This window comes from Sus scrofa, chromosome 11 (assembly GCF_054392235.1).
Source record: "Sus scrofa isolate SSC_HxYL_T2T_F1_AM1 chromosome 11, Sscrofa_HxYL_maternal_Yorkshire_Landrace_v2.0, whole genome shotgun sequence".
NCBI lineage: Eukaryota > Metazoa > Chordata > Mammalia > Artiodactyla > Suidae > Sus > Sus scrofa.
In genome coordinates this window covers 22,359,765-22,380,572 of record NC_139393.1, presented here as the reverse complement: position 1 = coordinate 22,380,572, position 20,808 = coordinate 22,359,765, and the positions used below count along the sequence as shown (strand labels likewise).

The 20,808-nt window shown below is 46.7% G+C and overlaps 1 long non-coding RNA gene and 1 pseudogene across 1 annotated transcript in view; one reads left to right on the top strand and one right to left on the bottom strand.

Moving 5' to 3' along the window:
- The window catches only part of LOC146398584 (uncharacterized), a 182,972-nt gene that overhangs the window by 73,146 nt on the left and 89,018 nt on the right, over positions 1-20,808 (bottom strand). The gene's annotated exons all lie outside the window — the stretch shown is intronic.
- On the top strand, positions 4,635-5,588 carry LOC100627076 (ubiquitin-like protein FUBI pseudogene; annotated as a pseudogene).

Below are 20,808 nucleotides of genomic sequence, written 5' to 3'. Positions count from 1 at the left end.
CTGTCAAACGTTATTGCTGCTACTTTTCTCCAGGTTTGTTCAGTCAAAACTTTTTCTCAAGTTTTATAAACAGCCCTGTGAAAGAGAGTACTAAAGTTAAAATCAAAGCACCCTAGGTTTGGAGTTCCCATCGTGGCGCAGTGGAAATGAATCTGATTAGGAACCATGAGGTCGCGGGTTCACTCAGTGGGTTAAGGATCTGGCGCTGCTGTGGCTGTGGTATAGGTGGGCAGCGACAGCTCCGATTAGACCCCTGGCCTGGGAACCTCCATATGCCGTGGGTGTGGCCCTAAAAAGCAACAACAACAACAACAAAAAAAAAAAAAAAAAAAAAAAGCAGCCTAGGTTGAAATCTTGGGTTTATCTGGTACTAGTTCTGTGACCTTGAGAAAGTCAGCCTCCCTAAGCCTAAGTATAAAATGGAATTTTGTTGAGTTAAAAGGTTTAGGGGGGAGTTCCTGCTGTGGTAAAGTAGGTTAAGAGTCCAACTGCAGCAATTCCAGTCTCAGCAGAGGTATGGAACCCGGCTAACATCCATGAGGATTCGGGTTTGATCCCTAGTCTTGCTCCATCCCTGGCCCTGCACAGTGGCTTAAAGGATCTACCACTGGCATTCCTGTTCTGGTGCATCAGATATGAATCCGAGGGTGCAGGTTCGATCCCTTGCCTCCCTCAGTCAGGGATCTGGCATTGCCATGAGCTGTGGTGTAGGTCGCAGACCCAGCTCGGATCTGGTGTTGGTGTGGCTGCTGCCAGTGGCTACAGCTCTGATTAGACCCTTAGCCTGGGAACCTCCATATGCTATTGGTGTGGCCCTAAAAAGCAAAAATAATAATAAATATAAATAAATTTTAAAAAATAAATATTCTGAAATTCCACATGCCACGAATGTGGCCAAAATAAATTAATTAAACATAACTTTGGTCTATAATTTCTGTTTCATGAAAGGACATAATCTGTAAATATGGGTAATCTAAATTGAATACATTTAATTCTGTGAAAAATTCATTACATTGTCCTTATTTTTCTCATTTTTGGATCTTTTAAGAAACTTTTAGGAGTTCCCATTGGGGCTCAGTGGCTTAAGAACGATGAGGATGCGAGTTCCATTCCTGGCCTTGTTCAGTGAGTTAAGAATCTGGCATGGCTGTGGCTGTGGCATAGGCTGGCAGCTGCACATCTGATTTGACCCCAAGCCTGGCAACGTCCATATGCCGCAGGTGCAGTCCTAAAAAGAAAAAAGAAAAAAACGCTTTTATTCTTCAATGAAACTTTAAAAAACAGAAGAAAAAAAAGCTTTTTTGTTTGGGTTTCTTCCCATAATTTTATGCTTGGCACAGATAGGGCAAGTGATTTGCCCAATGGAAAACAGCCAGTGGAAAGCAGACGGGAAGGATCCAGCTTTAAAATGGACTTCTGGCTCTCAATGAGGTTCTTTTGGTTGAATAAACAAACAAATAAATGGTTAAATATAGCTAGATACTTTGAATTCTGAGACTGGAATTCAAGCTTTTTAGAATGAATTAACCCAACACTTGTAGTTAGGATATGGGCAGCAATGAAAAAAAGTGAAAAACCAAAACAGGGTGTTTCGAAGGCAGTATTTAATTGGACTAATTCATTTTTCAGATTTATCACATAGTTGAGACAAATAGAGAAGAAAACAGTAGATCTCTTTATGAAGTTGCTGGCATGGCAACAGTTACTTCTCAAGGCTGCTTTTGCTGGGGTCACTGGAATGTTAACTATGAAAAGGAATTCATTTTTTTCTTTAGCGCTCATAGGGCATATTAAGGCATAGTCATCTATAACTGCTTTTAGTGCAATTTAATTGTTTGAAATATCAGTTGTGTAAAAATGTATTCAAAAGCCCAAGATCTAAAATTATAGAAATGTGGAGTTCTTATTGTGGCTTAGCAGGTTAAGAACCCGACTGACATCCATGAGGATTCGGGTTTGATCCCTAGTCTTGCTCAGTGGGTTAAGGATCTGGCCTTGCCGTGAGCTGCGGCGTCGGTCACAGACAAGACTCGGATCCCGTATTGTTGTGGCTGTGGTGTAGGCCGGGAGCTGCAGCTCTGATTCAGCCTCTAGCCTAGGAACTTCCATATGCCACAGGTTCGACCCTTAAAAAAAAAAAAAACTATAGAAATGTATATAGGAATATATGTGATGTAAATATACAATATATATTTAAAATTTTTAACCTGAAATATATATTATATAAAATGTTCTAAATGTAAAATAGATTATAAAAATATATATATATTATACATGTCATATCTGCAATATAAATATGTTTATAGAAATATATATATAAATGAACATATAATTTTTTGGTCCATTTTTGCCCTATCCCATATTGTATACCCTTTAGTATTGATACAGATGTTGATACCATTCTCAAAAACTGTCCAAAAATGACGAGAATTAGATTTGAAACAAATAGTTCTCTGTTGTTGAGGAAATATACTTCCAAGAAGTCTTTCCCATCACAATTCTGTGAAGGTGTCTAGGGGAAACACACTGTTTTCCTTCACCCTCATACACAGGCCTTCTGATGACAGATGTGTCCATTTTTTTCCCATATGGATAAAGTTTCCAACACCAACTGGATATCCTGCAGTTCAGTTCAGTCCTGACACTAACTACCTAGATTCCACAAGTCAAGGGCTCAGTATCAGGAAACTCAGATGCACCCCCCACCCCTTCAGAAGCCAAAGGCAAGGAGTGGGTCTCCAGGTTACCCACTGCTTCTGTGCAACGGTAACCAACTGGAGATTCCTATGACCTGCTCCTTGGGTTCAGTGGTTAGCTACAGCTCACAGAACCCAAGAGTACAGTTTGCTTAGTCTTGCTGCTTGATTTTTTTTTTTAGATTTTTGGCTGTGCCTGTGGCATTCAGAAGTTCCTAGGCAGGGGATTGAACCTTCGCCACAGCAGTGACAATGCTGTACCCTTAACCTCTAGGCCACCAGGGAACTCCTACTCTTACTGATTTATTTTAATTTTTTATATATATATATATATATTTTTTTTTGGATCTTTTTGTCTGTTCTAGGGCCACACCCACAGCATATGGAGGTTCCCAGGCTAGGGGTTGAATCAGAGCTGTAGCAACCAGCCTATGCCACAGTCATAGCAATGCAGGATCCGAGCCGTGTCTGTGACCTACACGACAGCTCATGGCAACACCAGATCCTTAACCCACTGAGCAAGGCCAGGGATCAAACCCACAACCTCACGGTTCCTAGTCGGATTCGTTAACCACTGAGCCATGACGGGAATTCCATCGATATTTTAAAAGATATTTTACAGGGTACAAGTGAAGAGCAAGATTAAGAAATCCTTAGAGTAAGGTCTGGAAGGGCCCCAAATACAGGAGCTTCCGTCACTGTGGAGTTGCGATATGCCACCCTTCCACCCCATAGTTGTGTTCCCCAACCCAGAAGTTCTTCCAAAACCTGGAGTCTGGGATTTGGGTTTTTTTTTTTTTTTTTTTTTTTTGGTCTTTTCAGGGCTGCACCCTTGGCATATGGAAGGCCCCAGGCTAGGGGTCAAGTCAGAGCCATAGCCGTTGGCCTACGCCACAGCAACGCCAGATCCTTAACCCACTTAGAGGGACCAGGGGTCAAACCCATGTCCTCATGGATACCAGTCGGGTTACTAACCCACTGAGCCACAACGGGAACTCCGAGTTCTAGAAGTTTTACGAAGGCTTGGGCACATAGATGTGATTGATCTTTAACTCAGTCTCCAGCCTCTCCTTCCTGGAGGATAAGAGGTGGGGCTGAAAGTTTCAGGCTTCTAATCACGGCATGAATGGCATGATCTTTCTGTGGAACAGCCCCATCCGGGAGCCCACCAAGCATCATCTCATTAGCATAGAAGACCCTTCTATCACTCAGAAAATTACAAGGGTCTTAAAGGCTCTGTGTCAGATCTAGTTTAAAGTCTAAATATTAGAACGAACTATTTTCCCACCACCCCCTTATCTATAAGAATTGTAGGAGCTCTTGTAGATAGGAACTAGAGGCAGATACACACATATGCACACACACACACATATACACATATATAATATATATGTGTGTGTGTGCATATATATGTGTGTGTATATATATATGTGTGTGTGTATATATATATATATATATAAATAGATGTATATGTGCTAGAACAGCTAACAGAACCCAGGAGTACATTCCATCATTCCATGTTATTTTTTGGCCACACTTGCATCAAGTGGAAGTTCCCAGTCCAGGGATTGCCTGAACCCGCCCACAGCAGCTACCCAGGCCACTGAAGTGACAATGCCAGATCCTTAACCTGCTTCACCACAAGAGAACTCATATAAACAGGACTTGATATAAAAAAGGTAAGCAACGAGACCTACTATATAGCATGGGGAACTATACTCAATATTTCGTGATAACCTATAAGGGAAAAGAATCTGAGAAAAAGACTATATATACATATATGTGTATATTAGTGTGTATAAATATATATAATTGAATCGCTGTGCTCTACACCTGCAACTAACATAATATTGTAAATAAACTATAATTTTTAAAAAAATTTTTTTAAAAAGAAAGAAAAGCGCTCATCCTTTGAAGCAGGATAATGCTCTCAGACATACCGCTCAGGGGAAAATGCAGGCAGTAGAGCAGCAGGGCGTGTAGAGCACAATGTACAGGTAACACCCAGATGCACATACTATAACCAGTACATTGCTATAGACACATGCATGTATCTGCAAAAGCGCAGGTGACATTTAGAAGGAGTGCGGCAAACTGATGACCGTGGCTACCTCAGTGAGACAGCGGGGCCGAGGAAAAGCACAGTCAAGGGGAACTTGAGCGCTTACAGTGATGCTCAGATTGTCATATATCATGAGAATGTTTTCTCACAGAATTTTATGTTTAATTTCTAAAATTTGTCTCATAGATACCAAACATAACAATACAAATAAAATAGGGAGGGCAGAGCTTCCTTGCCCGCCCACTTGCATCTCTCACAAGCGTCCTATCCTAATAAATCTATATCTTGCCTATCAAAAAAAAAGTAGGCTCGACTCCATCTTTGAGGTAGTAGCAGCAGTGTCCGCGCTTCAGTCACCAACATGCAAATCTCTGACCGCGCCCAGGAGCTACGTCCTCTCGAGGTGACCAGCCAGGAGACGGTCTCCCAGATCAAGGCTCATGTAGCCTCACTGGAGGGCATCGCTCCAGAAGATCAAGTCCTGCTCCTGGCAGGCACGCCCCTAGAGGATGAGGGCATCCTGGGCCAGTGTGGGGTGGAGGCCCTGAGCACTCTGGAAGTAGCTGGCTGTATGCTTGGAGGTAAAGTTCATGGTTCCCTGGCCATGTTCCCAAGTTCGGAGGTCAGCCTGCCAAGGTGGCCAAACACGAGAAAAAGAAGGAGATCGGCTGGGCCAAGAGACAGTGCTATACAACCGGGGCTTTGTCAACGTTGCGTCCACCTTTGGCAAGAAGAAGGGACCCAATGCCAACTCTTAGGTCCTTTGTAATCCTGGCTTTCTCTAATAAAGCCACTTAGTCCAATCAAAAAAAAAAAAAAAAAGTAGGGAGGAAATACTTATATTATACGTAGACAGTGTACAACAAATATGCACCAGAAAGAAGAAGCTGGGAGTTCCCGTTAACAAACCCGGCGACTAGTATCCATGAGGACTCGGGTTCCATCCCTGGCCCTGCTCAACGGGTTAAGGATCCGGCGTTGCCGTGAGCTGTGGTGTAGGTCGAAGATGCAGCTCGGATCTAGTCCTTCTGTGGCTGTTGTATAGACCCGGCAGCTGCAGCTCTGATTAGACCTCTAGGCTGGGAACCTCCATCTGCTGCAAGTTCGGCCCTAAGGGAAAAAAATAAAAACAAAAAACAAACAAAAAAGCATATGTACCTGAGGAGAACTAAGGGCTTTTTATTTCCAAACCGTGGCAATGGGTTTTCAGATCACTTAAGCATAGATAAGGGTGTGTGTGCGTGCGTGTGTTCATGTACTTGCATGATTTTGATCCGGAAAACTGACCCATAAATTATTTTGCTAAACATGGCAGCAAGTACTTAGGAGGGAGCAGTGAAGGCGGGTGGGTGAAGGCTGTCAACACCTGCAGGAGGAAGATAACTTATCTCAGGCTTTCTGTTCTTTGCAGTGAAGAGCACACCAGTGTGGGAATTAGAGATAATATAACTTGCATAGTAGATTCATTTTTTCCCCTTACACTTTGCCCTGTTTGAAAAATTACTGCTAGCAGCTTGTACGCTTCTGTGTAGTCTTCAGCACCTTTCAAAATTAATGAGGCAAATTGGTGCAAACCGGAAACGAGATTAAGACAGTACGATGAGGAGTTCCTGTTATGGCTTGGTGGAAGCGAATCTGAGTAGCATCCAAGAGGACGCGGGTTCGATCCCTGGCCTTGCTCAGTGGGTTAAGGATCCGGCGTTGCCGTGAGCTGTGGGGTAGTTCACAGACGTGGCTTGGATCTGGCATCGCTATGGCTGTGGTAAAGGATTGCAGCTACTGTTCTGATTGGACCCCTAGCCTGGGAACCTCCATATGCCTAGAGGTGGCCCTAAAAAGACAAAAGACAAAAAAAAAAAAAAAAAAAAAAGTTAAATATTTATGGATTTTTTTTTTTTGCTTCATAGGGCTGCACCTGCCGCATATGGAGGATCCCAGGCTAGGGGTCCAATTGGAAGTGCAGCTGCCAGTCTACACCACAGCCACAGCAACGCAGGATCTGAGCCATGTCTGCAACCTACACCATAGCTCATGGCATTGCCAGATCCTTAACCCACTGAGCAAGGCCAGGGATGGAATCCGCAACCTCATGGTACCTAGTTGGATTCGGTTCCACTGCGGCAAGATGGGAACTCCATATATGGAATTTGAATACTTAAACATAAATCCATATATGATAGCAGATAAGCCACAACTGGAACAGTACTAGCCATCTTGGCTTTTTTTTTGACAGGGAAAATGATCTAATTATACAAATATACAAATCAAGATAAAATAAAACCAAAATGTGGAAAAACTCCCTAAGACTAGCAGTCTGAGACTTGAGGTGGGTCCCCAGCCCCCGCCTCTCCAAAGTGGGACCTGGGTCTGGACCCAGCTAGACCCAGCCGGACCCAGCCGCCCCCAGACCCCCAAGATCGACAGCTCCAGGGCGAGCTGAACCCCAGAACTTGAGGCTGCTGCCCGGTCCTGTGGCCGAGGCGCCCTGGTCGGTGGTGGTGAGGTGGAAACCCATTTCCTTCAGGTCGCCGTGGCCGCCCAGCTGCCTGTAGCCCAGGCCTCCCTCGGTGGGGGGTCACGGGCGGGTGCCTGGCTTCACCCTCTGCTGCTGGCTCTTGGCGGGCCACGTGGGGACACGGAGGGGTCGATGCGGAGGGGCGTCTCGCGGAAATCCTCGTGCTTCAGGCCGTGCTCCGCGCCGACCCTCCGCCCAGGGAAGTAGGGCAGGAACCGGGGAGAACAAGGTATTGGAGCCGCCGTGGGGCGGGGGGAGCAGGGGAGCATTTTCCTTTAAAATGAGCCGAACAAAGACGATCGCCTTTTGTTCTTGGGGCCATTGCTATTTCTGGACTTTTATCTCCCTTTGCAGACTATTCCAAATTTACCCATGGTTATCCAGTAACCAGTAGGAATATTAAATGCATACCTCAATGAAATTTAACTTTGTCTCAGTGGAAAAAGTATCTTGAATTCTAATTTTATGGCAAACTTGAATAGAAACCACTGTCATTGGAAAATAACTCGAAGAAAAATTGCAAACTTCATATTCTCAGTTCTAGGTGATTATTTTTGCTTGTGCTTTGTGTGCTTTGGACTTGTTCTACTTTTCTTTTTTTTTTTTTTTTTTTTTTTTTTTTGTTATGGCCAAACCTGTGGCACATGAAGTTCCCAGGCTAGGGGTCGAATTGGAGCAGCAGCTGCCAGCTTACATCACAGCCACAGCAACGCCAGATCTGAGGGGCATCTTAGACCCACACCACAGCCCGCTGACTGAGGCCAGGGATCAAACCTCATGGGTACCAGTTGGGTTCGTAACCACTGAGCTACAATGGGTATTTTTTCTGCCTTTTATTTTTACTTTTTTGAGGGTTTTTTTTTGGGGGGGGAAATGGTATTGGGATGGGGTGTTTTGCTTCTTATTTTTCATGTTACTTATTTTTTTGGGGGGGTGCATCTTTTTGAACTTTTCTGATCTTAGGATGCATCTTATGGTATGCCATGGTACTTGGTAGCATTTTTTCTTTTTTTTGAGTGATACATAAAATAATCACGCTTCTTGGGAGTTCCCGTCAAGGCACAGCTGCGGCTCTGGCGTAGGCTGGCAGCTGCAGCTCTGATTGGACCCCTACCTTGGAAACTTCTATATGCCATGAGTGAGGCCTAAAAAGCAACAACAATAAATCATGTTTCTCATGATTGATGATGAAAATCAGTATTAATCCAAAGAAAGAGGGGAGATACTGTCGATGAAAGACAGTGGCTGGCAGACTAAAGGAAGTCATCTGGAGTTCCCATGGTGGCGCAGTGGAAACGAATCCGACTAGGAACCATGAGGTTGCCGGTTCGATCCCTGACCTCGATCAGTGGGTTAAGGCTCTGGCGTTGATGTGAGCTGTGATGTAGGCTGGCAGTTGTAGCTCCAATTAAACCCCTAACCTCGGACCCTCCATATGCTGCAGGTGTTGCCCTAAAAAGACAAAAGACAAAAATAAATAAATCAATAAAAATAAAATGAAGTTATCCGTCACCCACTGATTGGAGAGCAGACCCAGCAGGACTTAGAGAGGCGCTGAATCCCCTCAAGCTTCCACTTTTGGGTCTTCAGCCTCCAGCTGAGGTGGAGCCTCAAAGCTTGTGCCCCTGGCAGGACTGGGGCCTGCCATCGCTTTATCTGCCTCTTGAAATATTCTCCCCTCCCAGGCTACCTTGGCTTAGATCTGAACAAGTCCCTTCCCCTTTCCTTGTACAAGGACAAGATGGACATTTTTCAAAAATCTCTTAACCCAGAAGACAGAGGAAAAACTACAAAGAAAACACGCACAGCGTGGAAACATGAATTTCAAGGCAGACTTTACAACTTGGCTTATCCTCAGGGACCTACGGTGGAGGCAGGGGTTTGGTACGACTCACAGAGTCCCCGCACCTGCCCTTTCCCTTGACCCTGTCAGGGCAGCGTGCAGGGCAGGCTGCTGGCGAGGGTGGATTTGGGCTGGCACCCAGACAGGCGCAATCAATTCCGTCCCTCCCCACGCCACGTGCTGACCTGGGTCAAGGCGGCTACGGGTGCCTGGCTCTGGTTCTCAAGGTCCCGGAGGAGGAGCCGGCTCCCCGGCTGGCCCCGCAGATCCCTCCCTGAGTGCCAGCTTCCTGCTCTGATCGCCCTCCGCCCCGCAGGCTCCAGCTCTCACTTCTCAGGACCTCTTTTCCTGGGCCTCACTGGCTGCCTGAACAGCGCAAGCGTGCCCCGCTGAGGTTTCTTCCCTGGATCTTATCCACTAGAATTCGGGGCTGACCTTCCAATAATCACGTGGCCTGAGGGGGACACTCCCTGTCCTGGCAAGTTTCTGCATGAGGTCAACCCCACACAACAGGATTAGCAAATACCTCCAGGGGCAGGCAGTGTGGGCTAGTGGAAGGAAAATGGGTGTGTGAGGGGGAAGAAAGAAAAGAAAACGGGTTTTGGAACCAGCCAGATGGCTTTTCACGTCCTGGCTCAGCCACTTACCAGTCACGTGACCCACGAAGCCTGTCTGACCTTAGTGTCTTGGCCTCTAAATGGGGTGTGACCCCTTCAGGTGGTTGTAAGGAGGGAGTGCCTGTCAGACAGATGAAAGCATCTGCCTTACACTCAACTGGATGACTGTGCTCTTATCAAAAGAAAAAAAAACCAAAAAACTGAAAATGTGTGGGCAAAGATGTAGAAAATTAGAACTCTTGTTAGTGTGAGAATTAAAGTGATGCAGCCTCTGTAGAAAACAGTATGGTAATTCCTCAAAAAAACGAAGCATGGAGTTACCATATTATTCAGCAATTCCATTTCCGAATGTATATCCAAAAGAATTGAAAGCAGGGACTTGAACAGATATTTGCTCATCTGTGTTCTTTGCAGCATTATCCATAGTGGCCCCAATGTGGAAACAACCCAAATGCCCACTGACAGATGAATGGATGAACAAAATGTAATATAATGGAATATTACTTAGCTTTAAGAAGGAAGGACATTCTGAGAGTTCCCATCGTGGCTCAGCGGTAACAAATCTGACTAGTATCCATGAGAACGTGGGTTTGATCCCTGGCCTTGCTCAGTGGGTTAAGGATCCAGTGTTGTCGTGAACTGTGGTGTAGGTGGCAGACTTGGCTTGGACACTGACTTGCTGTGGGTGTGGTGTCGGCCAGCAGCTGTAGCTCCGATTCCACTCCTAGCCTGGGAATTTACAGATGCTGCAAGCGAGGCCATAGAAAGATTAAAAAGAGGAGTTCCCAGAGTTCCCATTGTGGCTCAGGGGTTAGCGAATCCAGCTAGGATCCATGAGGACGGGCTAGCATCCCTAGCCTCGCTCAGTAGGTTAAGGATCCAGGGTTGCCGTGGGCTGTGGTGTAGGTTGCAGACGCAGTTGAAACCAGCATTGCTGTGGCTGTGGCTGTGGCATAGGCTGGCGGCTACAGCTCCAATTCAACCCCTAGCCTGGGAACTTCTATATGCCATGGGTGTGGCCCTAAAAAGACCAAAAAAAAAAAAAAAAAAAAGAAAAAAAAGAAAAAGAAAATAAGGAAGGGCATTCTGACACAGAATACAGCATTAATGAACCTTGAAACCACTATACTAAGTAAAATAAGCCAGGCACAAAAGGACAAATACTGCGTGATTCCACTTTTATTCAGCATCTAGCAAATTCATAGAGACAGAGAGTAGAATAAAGGCTACTGGGTGATGGAGCTGCTGTCATGGCTCCGTGGTTAACGAGGTTACCAGGGGTGGGAGGCAGGCGGGAACCCATGGGTGTTATTTGATGGGCGGAGTGTTTCAGTTTGGGAAGGTGAAAAGGTTCTGACGACAGACGTGGGTGATGGGCACAGAGCAGCGTGAATGTCCTTAACGCCCCTGCATTGGCACCTCAAAACAGTTAAAATGGACTTCTTGTGGGGCTCACAACAAAACAGTTGAAATGGTCAACTTTCCGGCACGTATATCTTACCTCACACACACGTACAAGCGCAGCTACACAGCACCTGACTGATTCAATGCGTTTATCAAATGCTAGTTCCTCCAATGTTTTTGAGTGAATGTGCATTTTTGGATCATCCACTACTTTGTTTTATTGAATCACGTACAGATGGAACCGTGCACGTTACCCAAAAGCTGTTTCTACAGCTCATTTGTAAAGTGACAAACCCTGAGATGCCTGGAGTCTCGTACATTTTTTTTTCTTTCTTTCTTCCTTCCTCCCTCCCTCTCCCCCCCCCTTTCTTTTTTTTTTGTCTTTTTAGGGCCACACCTGCAGCATATGGAAGTTCCCAGACCAGGGGTCATATCGGAGCTATAGTTGCCAGCCTACGCCACAGCCACAGCAACTCCAGATCTGAGCCGTGTCTGTGACCTACACCCCAGCTCATGGCAACACCTGATCCTCAACCCACTGAACAAGGCCAGGGATCAAACCCCATCCTCGTGAAGACTAGCCAGGTTCGTTATCGCTGAGCCACAACGGGAACTCCGAGTCCTGTATGTTTTCATGTCTGTCTGCCTTTAAGTTGCTAATTCTGTCCTCTCCTTCAATGGAATGATTTTCAGAACATCTAGAGCTTCCTGGTAGAATGATGCTGCCATAATTATAGAGAACAGCAGGCAGTTATTCACAGGGAAGGGACATCATCTTCTTACAGGTCATTTGTTTGAGAGATGCGGTATTTGCAAAGTAATTTCCAAGGAGCTGGAGTGATGGCCCCAATGTTCCAAGGGAACTAGAATCACCCCTCTTTTCCAAGCAGCCTTTGTAGGTTTTAGGGGTCAAGGGTGGTAACTACAGCAAATCCCATCAGGTAGCTATTTCTTCCAGAGAATCTGTAATCTCAGAGTTAATAAGATCAGAATGTTTAAGGGGAAATCCCATTTAAGTGCTAGTTTTCCTTTCCATTAGGGAAATAAAAAATAGAGTGCTGTATGCTTTGCGGGAATATGGAGCCTACAGTTCAAAGATCATTACTACAACAGGCGTGAGGTTGTAATATAAGCTTTTAATTTACCGTCTCTTCAATCTCCCCTCTTCTTCCTCCCTCCGTTTCTTCTCAGAGTGTGCCATGGCTGAGATTTCCTTTAACTCCCATCTTGGGTTCATTCATTAGAATCCAACTCAGAGTTCCCATCGTGGCTCAGCGGTAATGAGCCTGACTGATATCCATGAGGACTTGGGTTCGATCCCTGGCCTCGCTCAGTGGGTTAAGGATCGGTGGTGCTGAGAGCTGTGCTGTAGGTCACAGACGTGGCTTGGATCTGGCGTTGCTGTGGCTGTGGTGTAGGCTGGCAGCTACAGCTCCGATTCAACCCCTAGCCTGGTAACTTCCATATGCTGCGGGAATGGCCCTATAAAAGGCCAAAAGACAAAAAAAAAAAAAAAAAAAAAAAAAATCTCCAGCTCAGCAGTCAGCAGCCTTGGCTATTCCTGGATCTCAGGCTGGACCAGGCTGTGGGTATTCCCCGGCCCAACATATTGGAGGTTGATTAGTGAGGTTTAATTTCCTCTCGTGGAGCTCCCATCGTGGCTCAGTGGTTAATGAATCTGACTAGCATCCATGAGGATGCAGGTTAGATCCCTGGCCTTGTTCAGTGGGTTAAGGATCCAGTGTTGCTATGGCTGTGGGGTAGGCCGGCAGCTACAGCTCCAATTCAATCCTGTATGTCACGGGTTCAGCCCTAAAAAGCAAATAAATAAATAAATAAATAAATAAATAAATAAATAAATTCCTCTCATGGATAATTAATGAGTGGAAAGGATTACCATTCCAGTTCTACATGTCGGTTTGCAGTCTTTTCATTTTAATGAGTTAAGTAAGGATTGGGAATTTCCCTAATGTAGAATCTTAAGGGTAGAAGTGACTTCTAATTTTGTAGAAATGTTTTTCAGTAAAGTAGAATATACATTCAGAAAAGTGCACATTTTATAAGTGTACAGACCGATAATTTCTCACTAACGGAGGACACTCACACAGCCAGCAGCCAGACTATAAAGTGGTTATTACCAGCCTCCCACTCCCCGCTTTGTATTCCCAGAAGGGCCTCTGAGAAGTTATTTTATACATTCATCTGCCTTGAAGTAGATCCATGCCTAAGTCCACCTACGCAGATGGGCAAACATTCTCCCTTTTTATTTTATTTATTTCTGTACAAATAGAACCACGCTCAGTTCATATTTTGAAATGGATAAATGTTACTATATCATATGTGTGTTTCTGTGGTAGCAGAATGCTGCTTCTTTTTCTTGGCTCTCCCCTCCCCCTCTCCTCTTCCTGTGCTAATAGTAACCTCACTACCCCGCAAACACCCTCCTGATCACTTCTCTGACATGTTAGAACAGTTTTGGAGTTCCCTGGTGGCCTAGAGGTTTGGGATCCAGTGTTGTCACTACAGTGGTTCAGGTCAGTGCTGTGGCTTGGGTTCAATTTCCGGCCCAGGAACTTCTGCATGCTGTGGGTGCAGCCAAAAAAAAAAAAAAAAGGGAACAGTTTTGAGCCACCCCAAAAGCTGCTCCTTGTGCCCCAGCCCTATAAAGCATTAATCCTGCCTTTCTATATGAACCCTACTCCTGGGTTCATATATATACATATAAATAGTAAATGCAGGAAAGTGTCTTTTTTTTTTTTTTTTTTGTCTTTTTAGGGCCATACCTGTATCATGTGGAGGTTCCCAGGGTAGGGGTCAAATTGGAGCTGCAGCTGCCGGCATACACCACAGCCACAGCAACTTGGGATCCAAGCCACATCTGCAACCTATTCCACAGTTGACAGCAACGCCGGATCCTTAACCCACTGATCAAGGCCAGGGATGGTCCCTACGGATGCTAGTTGATTCGTTACCACTGAGCCAGGACGGGAACTCTGATTCTATTCTTTATTTCAATATCATACTTTCTTTTTTGGTCCTTTTGTATATATATTTTAGGGCTGCACCCACAGCATATGGAAGTTCCCAGGCCAGGGATCCAATTGGAGCTACAGCTGCCAACCTACACCACAGCCACAGCAATGCCAGATCCTTAACCCACTGAGCGGGAGGGATCAAACTGGCATCCTCATGGATGCTAGTTGGGTTCCGTTACCTGCTGAGCCACGACAGGAACTCCCCATATCGTACTTTGCATTCTGATTTTTTCACTGGCAGTCTGGTTGCTGCCTTCTGTTGGGGTTGAAGGGCGGGGTGGTGAGGAGATAATGCAGCCAGATAAACCCTAGGGTGGAACGTTTGGGCACGTTGATTCTGTCTCCTGAATTTTTTTTTTTTTGTCTTTTTGCTATTTCTTGGGCCACTCCCGCGGCATATGGAGATTCCCAGGCTAGGGGTCTAATTGGAGCTGTAGCCACTGGCCTACGCCAGAGCCACAGCAACTTGGGATCCGAGCAGCATCTGCAACCTACACCACAGCTCATGGCAACTCCGGATCCCTAACCCACTGAGGGAGGCCAGGGATGGAACCCGCAACTTCATGTTTCCTAGTCGGATTCGTTAACCACTGCGCCATGTCGGGAACTCCTCCCTTGATCTTCTCAGGCGAGTACTGAGAGTTGTAGGAAGAGGCTCCCTTAGGCTATAATCCCCATCCTCTCCCTAGAGGAGAGCGTGGAGAAGTGAACCCCTGGATCTGGTCAGTCCATCTGTCTACACAGTGCTTCACCCCCACATGCCTCTTGCCCTCTTGAACTTGAAGATACCTGCATCGGACTCACCTGGTGAGGAGGCAGAGCATCACTTGTCTTCAATGGCGGCAGGACCAAGCTCCCTCCCTCTCCCTCCTGTACCCGCAGTTCCAAGCAGCATCTTGCCTTCCAGGGGCTCCTCACTGCCTGTCCAGATCTGTTCCTGCTCTCGCTTTCCTGGGTGATGGTGGGGAAGGAGCCAGGAGTCCCGAGCTATTTCAGCAGGGAGGTTTGAATAGAAAGCAGAAGAGGAGACAAATCCAGGTTTATTTGTTTTTTTAAATAGCATTGGAGTTCCCATCGTGGCCCAGTGGAAACAAATCTGACTAGTATCCATGAGGACGCAGGTTCGATCCCTGGCCTCCCTCAGTGGATTAAGGATCCGATGTTGCCGTGAGCTGTGGTGTAGGTCGCAGATGAGGCTTGGATCCGGCATTGCTGTGGCTATGGTGTAGGCCTTCGGCTACAGCTCCAATTTAACCCCTAGCCTGGGAACTTCCATATGTCTCGGGGGTGGCCCTAAAAAGACGAACAAACAAACAAAAAGTAGTATTCATTTTGGCAAATGGTGTTTACTTATTTATTTGCCTGTGGAAATTCCAGGGCTGGGGATCAAACCTGCACTACAGCTGTAGCCAGAGCCACAGCAGCAACAACACTGGATCCTTAACCCACTGAGCTACAAGGGAACTCCAACAAATTTGCACTTGATTTGTGTTATCCTAGTTATTTTTGTCTGTTTCCTAAATCCTTGATATTAAAACTGTGACTTGTTTGCCAGCCATCTCAGCATCATCTGGGAGCTTTTCAGAAATGTAGCATCTCTGTGGGAGTTCCCGTCGTGGCACAGCAGAAACGAATCCAGCTAGGAACCATGAGGTTGTGGGTTTGATCCCTGGCCTCACTCAGTGGGTTAAGGATCCAGTGTTGCCATGAGCTGTGGGGTAGGTTGCAGACGCAGCTCAGTTCCCAAGTTGCTGTGGCTGTGGTGTAAGCCAGCAGCTGCAGCTCCTATTGATCCCTAGCCTGGGAACCTCCATGTGCCCGGGTGTGGCCCTGAAAAACAAAAAACTCCCAAATCAGAAGCTGCAGGTTAACAAGATCCCCAGGTGATACAGATGTTCATTGGAGTTTGAGAAACCAATTCCAGAATAAAATTTACTTTTATAATTAAGAAAATGATAGGCTTTTTCAAAATGGGAGACGTCCCCATGACTTATTTATCCTGTTTCGGGGCCGTCAGGCTTGAAGCTGGACCCCTCTCTGCATAGAATTGCCCCTCTCTGTTGGGTCTTAGGGTGAAGATCTCGCTTTCTCCCCCCTGTAGAGACAAAACCTCTTAAAACATATATGGCAGCAAAGGGACGTGAAGGAGAACGTTTTAATCAGCGTGTTAATTAATGATGACATTATTAGTATCGTGGGATTGTGGGGATGAAATGGCTAAAAATCACAGTGACTTCTGGGGGAAGGTAATAAAGTAAAAAGAGAAGTGGGTGGAATCAGCGGCAGTGGCAGGGAAAGATTAAAGCAAACAAAAAAAAAACCACCACAGGAAATGACAACAGGAATATGCCTAATAATGCCTTAGCCCCGAGGGGAAGCCTCCCCCGAAGGTTTGTGGGCACCTGTGCCTGAGCTGGCGCCTGTCCACTCCTTCGTGTGTCCCCATGATCCCAACAGGTGACTTGGAAGTTAAAGGGAAAGCCTCGAGAATCTTTCTCTTTCGGGGTGTGCCTACTTCCTAGTCCAGGGTGATGGATGGATTTAGACAAGCGGCTGGGCTCCCCGCGAGCTGGCTGAGACTGGTCGCCACGCTCAGTCTGGGCCAGTTCCGCCCCAAGGAAACAGGAAGGCAGTGTCTGCCTTTTTCAGAGGACAGTGAGTCCCAGGCTGCTTTGTCTTGTCATGTCATCCTTCCAACTGGCTCATCTCAGGTGCGCTCTCTCTCCCACCTCACCGCCGCCGCCGTTGCTCAGATCCAACCTCCGCATGTTGGAGTTTCTGGAGGCCTGGTCCTTGGAGCTCTTCTCTCCCTCGGGAGCCGCTTTCATTTCTAAGTAGCACCTGTTTTGCTCCAAATAACACATTTCCACTTCCAGCCTAGATGTCTCCTCTGCATTTCAGAAGGTCAATGAAGAATTCACGTTTAGGAGTTCCCATTGTGGCGCAGCGGAAACGAATCCAACTAGGAACCATGAGGTTGTGGGTTCGATCTTTGGCCTCACTCAGAGGGTTAAGGATCCAGCATTGCCATGAGCTGTGGTGTAGGTTGCAGACACGGCTCGGATCTTGCATTGCTGTGGCTGTGGTGTAGGCTGGCAGCTGTAGTTCCGATTGGACCCCTAGCCTGGGAACCTCCATGTGCCGCAGGTGCGGCCCTAAAAAGGACAAAAGACAAAAAGAAAAAAAAAAGAGTTCATGTTTAGGCACCTTAAGTCTGAGATGCCTGTGGTTTTTTCCCAACAGCGGTCTTGATTTTCCACTTAGATGGATCACCAGCATCTCAAACTTAATGCAAAACTGTTCTCCTCACTCTCCTAAACGTGCTCCCTCTCAGCTCAGTCAAAGTCCATGATCCAGCTTCCAGAGCTTGGGTTTCCCCTCCCACACCCCACGCCCATCTGTCCCCAGTGCTGCCACTTCCACATTCTGTCCTTCTCCCCATTCTCCACGGCTGCCGCCAGTCTGAGCCACCCTCAGCCCCGCCTGAACAACTGACCCGTCTTCCGCCTCATCTTCCCACCCTCGCCTCCCAGCCATCATTATCCATTTAGCACAGTCTTGGGAGACGGAGACACTCAGAACCACTGCTTAAAAGCTTGCAGAGCTAGCTCATCGTACTTAGAATGGAACGAGCTCCTCATCAATGCCCGACGCAGTGTAGAACCCTGAGGCTGGGTGAAGCGGGACTGGCCAGGGGTTTAAATCCTGGGTCAGCAGAGTTCCCCTCATGGCTCAGCGGAAGCAAATCCAACTAGTGTCCATGAGGATGCAGGTTGGATCCATCCCTGGCCTCCCTCAGTGGGTTTGGGATCTGGCGTTGCCCCGAGCTGTGGTGTAGGTTGCAGACGTGACTCGGATCTGGCGTTGCTCTAATTGTGCTTGTGGTTTAGGGAGTCCAGCAGCTACAGCTCCAATTTGGCCCCTAGCCAGGGAGCCTTCATATGTTGTGGGTGCGGCCCTTAGAAAGAAAGAAAGAAAAAAACTGGCCACTTTACAGTTTCAGTAACTTCCAGACTTGAGTGCATTCCTTGACCTTCCAGAGGGAAATAAAAAAAAGGTTGATGACAGACTAAGAAAAGTCATCCAATTTTCAGCTTAGGAAAAAACCCCCCAAATCCTAGGTTGGCTACTGACTATCCTCAGAGAGAGATACCTCATCTCAGGTCACGCCCCAGCCCAGCCCTAGGGTGCTCCTGGCGAGTGCCTCAAAAGAGAATGCCTTAAGCCATCTGGAATCCTCTCTCTGCCTTGTGTGGCTTATTCCTTCTCAGTTCAAATCAGCTCCAGAGAACTTCCTTGACCATCCTTCCTAGAATAAGGGTCTCACAAACTAGTTCTTTTCTTCAGAGCAGCCACATCATTTGTAAGTAGGTATTTATGCTTTGTTTATTTGCTTAATACCTGCCTCCATCCCTAAACTATGAACTTCATGAGGGGAGAGGTATTTTGTTTTTGTTTTTTTTTTCTTTTCCCCTTCTTTTTTTGGCCTTGTTTTGTACTGGAAGAGTGCTTGGGATTTACCAGGCATTCAATAAAATATTGTTGGGAAGATTGAATGAGTAAATGAATCAAGTCCGGGCAACTACTACAGAAGCAACTTTTTACCCACGGGTGCCCCAAACTACCGAATAACCCAGGTATGTACCCACCTCCCCCCTCACTCCCTGCCAAATGCTTGTGGCTAGCGCTGTTCTGACTAAAAACAAATTCTCAATTCATTTGTCCATTCATAAATAGAATATGATTGTTACGCATCTTCTTGGTCAGCGAGTATTAGTAATCATGGGTGGGGAACTGCGGCTCGCGCCTGTCTACACCCTCCTGAAGGGAGATGGTGGCACTTTAGGTTTAACCGCGTGTCCGGCAGAGGGCGCTGCGGAGACACGGCTGTCGCGGGCGCAGGCGCAGCCCCGAGGGAGGGGCGGGGCGAGAGTAGAATGACGTTCTAAATGACGGCTGTGACAACTGTTAGCAAGTTCTCCGGAGGTTTTCTAAGCTCTAGGCGGCCAGTAACAAGCAGTGGTTTCCGAGTCCCGGCTGCGTATCACTGGGATCTGGAGAGATTTTTGCAAAATACTGATTTCTGGATGGAACCTCCCAAAGATTCTTGTTCAGCAGGACCTGGGCGGGCTCTAGACCCTTTTGAAGATATTCCCAAGTGATTTTGATGATCGAGAGATTTGGGGACCCATTGATGGAAATTCCCCAGGGCCAACTTGGGAAGCCGAAGGGGAGAAGCGGGGGAGGAAGTGACAAATCCGGTTTCCATCCCCAACCCTGTTGCATTTTAGCTGTGACCTTTCTGGGCGCTCCCCCCACCCCGCCCGGTAAAATGGAGATAGTAAAGATGGAGCTGGGATGCCTTGTACGGTTATTTTAAGGGTGAAAGGATATCCAGGTGTAAAGATGTTAATACGTGTTCAAAGTGAGATCATCTCTAATCTGAATCAAAGGCAGAAGAGGCGTTCGGTACCTTCCTGTGTCTCTCCATCCAGAGGGAGGAGGGAACCCAGCAATCCAATCATTTGGGAACTGACTGTAATATTTAGCTCTGGAACCTCCAGGCCACTTCTGTCTGTGCCTGCCTTTGGTTTAATCACTTTTCCTCCAGAGGGCGGACAAGAACAACCCTATGGGGAGATAAAGGACTGTGGTTCTAGACGTCAGCAGGAATCTTGTGCAGCATTTAGGGAACCCCGATATGTTTCAGATGGGGCAGCAGATTCAGAAAGGTTGAGAGACTTACCCAAGGTCACACAGCTGGTGAGCACAAAGCCTGGGTCAGTGCTGCCTCTGGAAGTTTTGTGGTGAAGCTTTTGCATCTTGCCTTTGTCCTCCAGAGAAAAGAAATGAACGCTTCCTGCCTTCCTATTTCAGGAATGATAATGGAGGGCCATTTTTATTGCGTTTCCAACAGATCAGTCTTGCAACAAAAGAGGAATGATAGTAGTAATAACAAATGCCATCGTTAAGTTGCCTGGCATGCTCCAGAAGCTTAGGCACATGTCTCCTGTAATCCTCATCTTATCCTGTGCATGAATTCATCAAAGGCTGATTAAGACATCCAAGGGTTCCAGGCACTGGGGATGTGCAGTGAGCAGGCAAGCTCCCTGCTCTGATGCAGCCTGCATTCTGCTGAGAATTGAGAAACTGACAAAGACGATCACAGAAATAAGGTGATTTCAGAGGGTGCTAAGAGCTTTGAGAAAAACAGAACGAAGTGATGTGATGGAAAATGCCTGGGAACCCAAACTGAACCTGAGCAGGACCCTGTGGGTCCCTCCCCGGTACCAAAGCGCACCCGACCCCCTTTCTTGTTTGTAGAAAAAGGCTTTTGGAGTTCCTGACGTGGCCCAGCAGAAACAAACCTGACTGTATCCATGAGGACGCAGGTTTGATCCACTGGCCTGGCTCAGTGGATTAAGGATCTGGCATTGCAGTGAGCCCTGATTGCAGATGCGGCTCAGATCTGGTGTTGCTTTGACTGTGGTGTAGGCTGGCCCCTAGCCTGGAAACCTCCATATGCTGAGGGTGTGACCCTAAAAAGACAAAATGAAACAAAACAAACAAGAGACTTAGCTTCTTTTCACCCCAATCCTGCTCCCCCAGCTGTTGCCAAGCCCCCCTCCCCTCAGA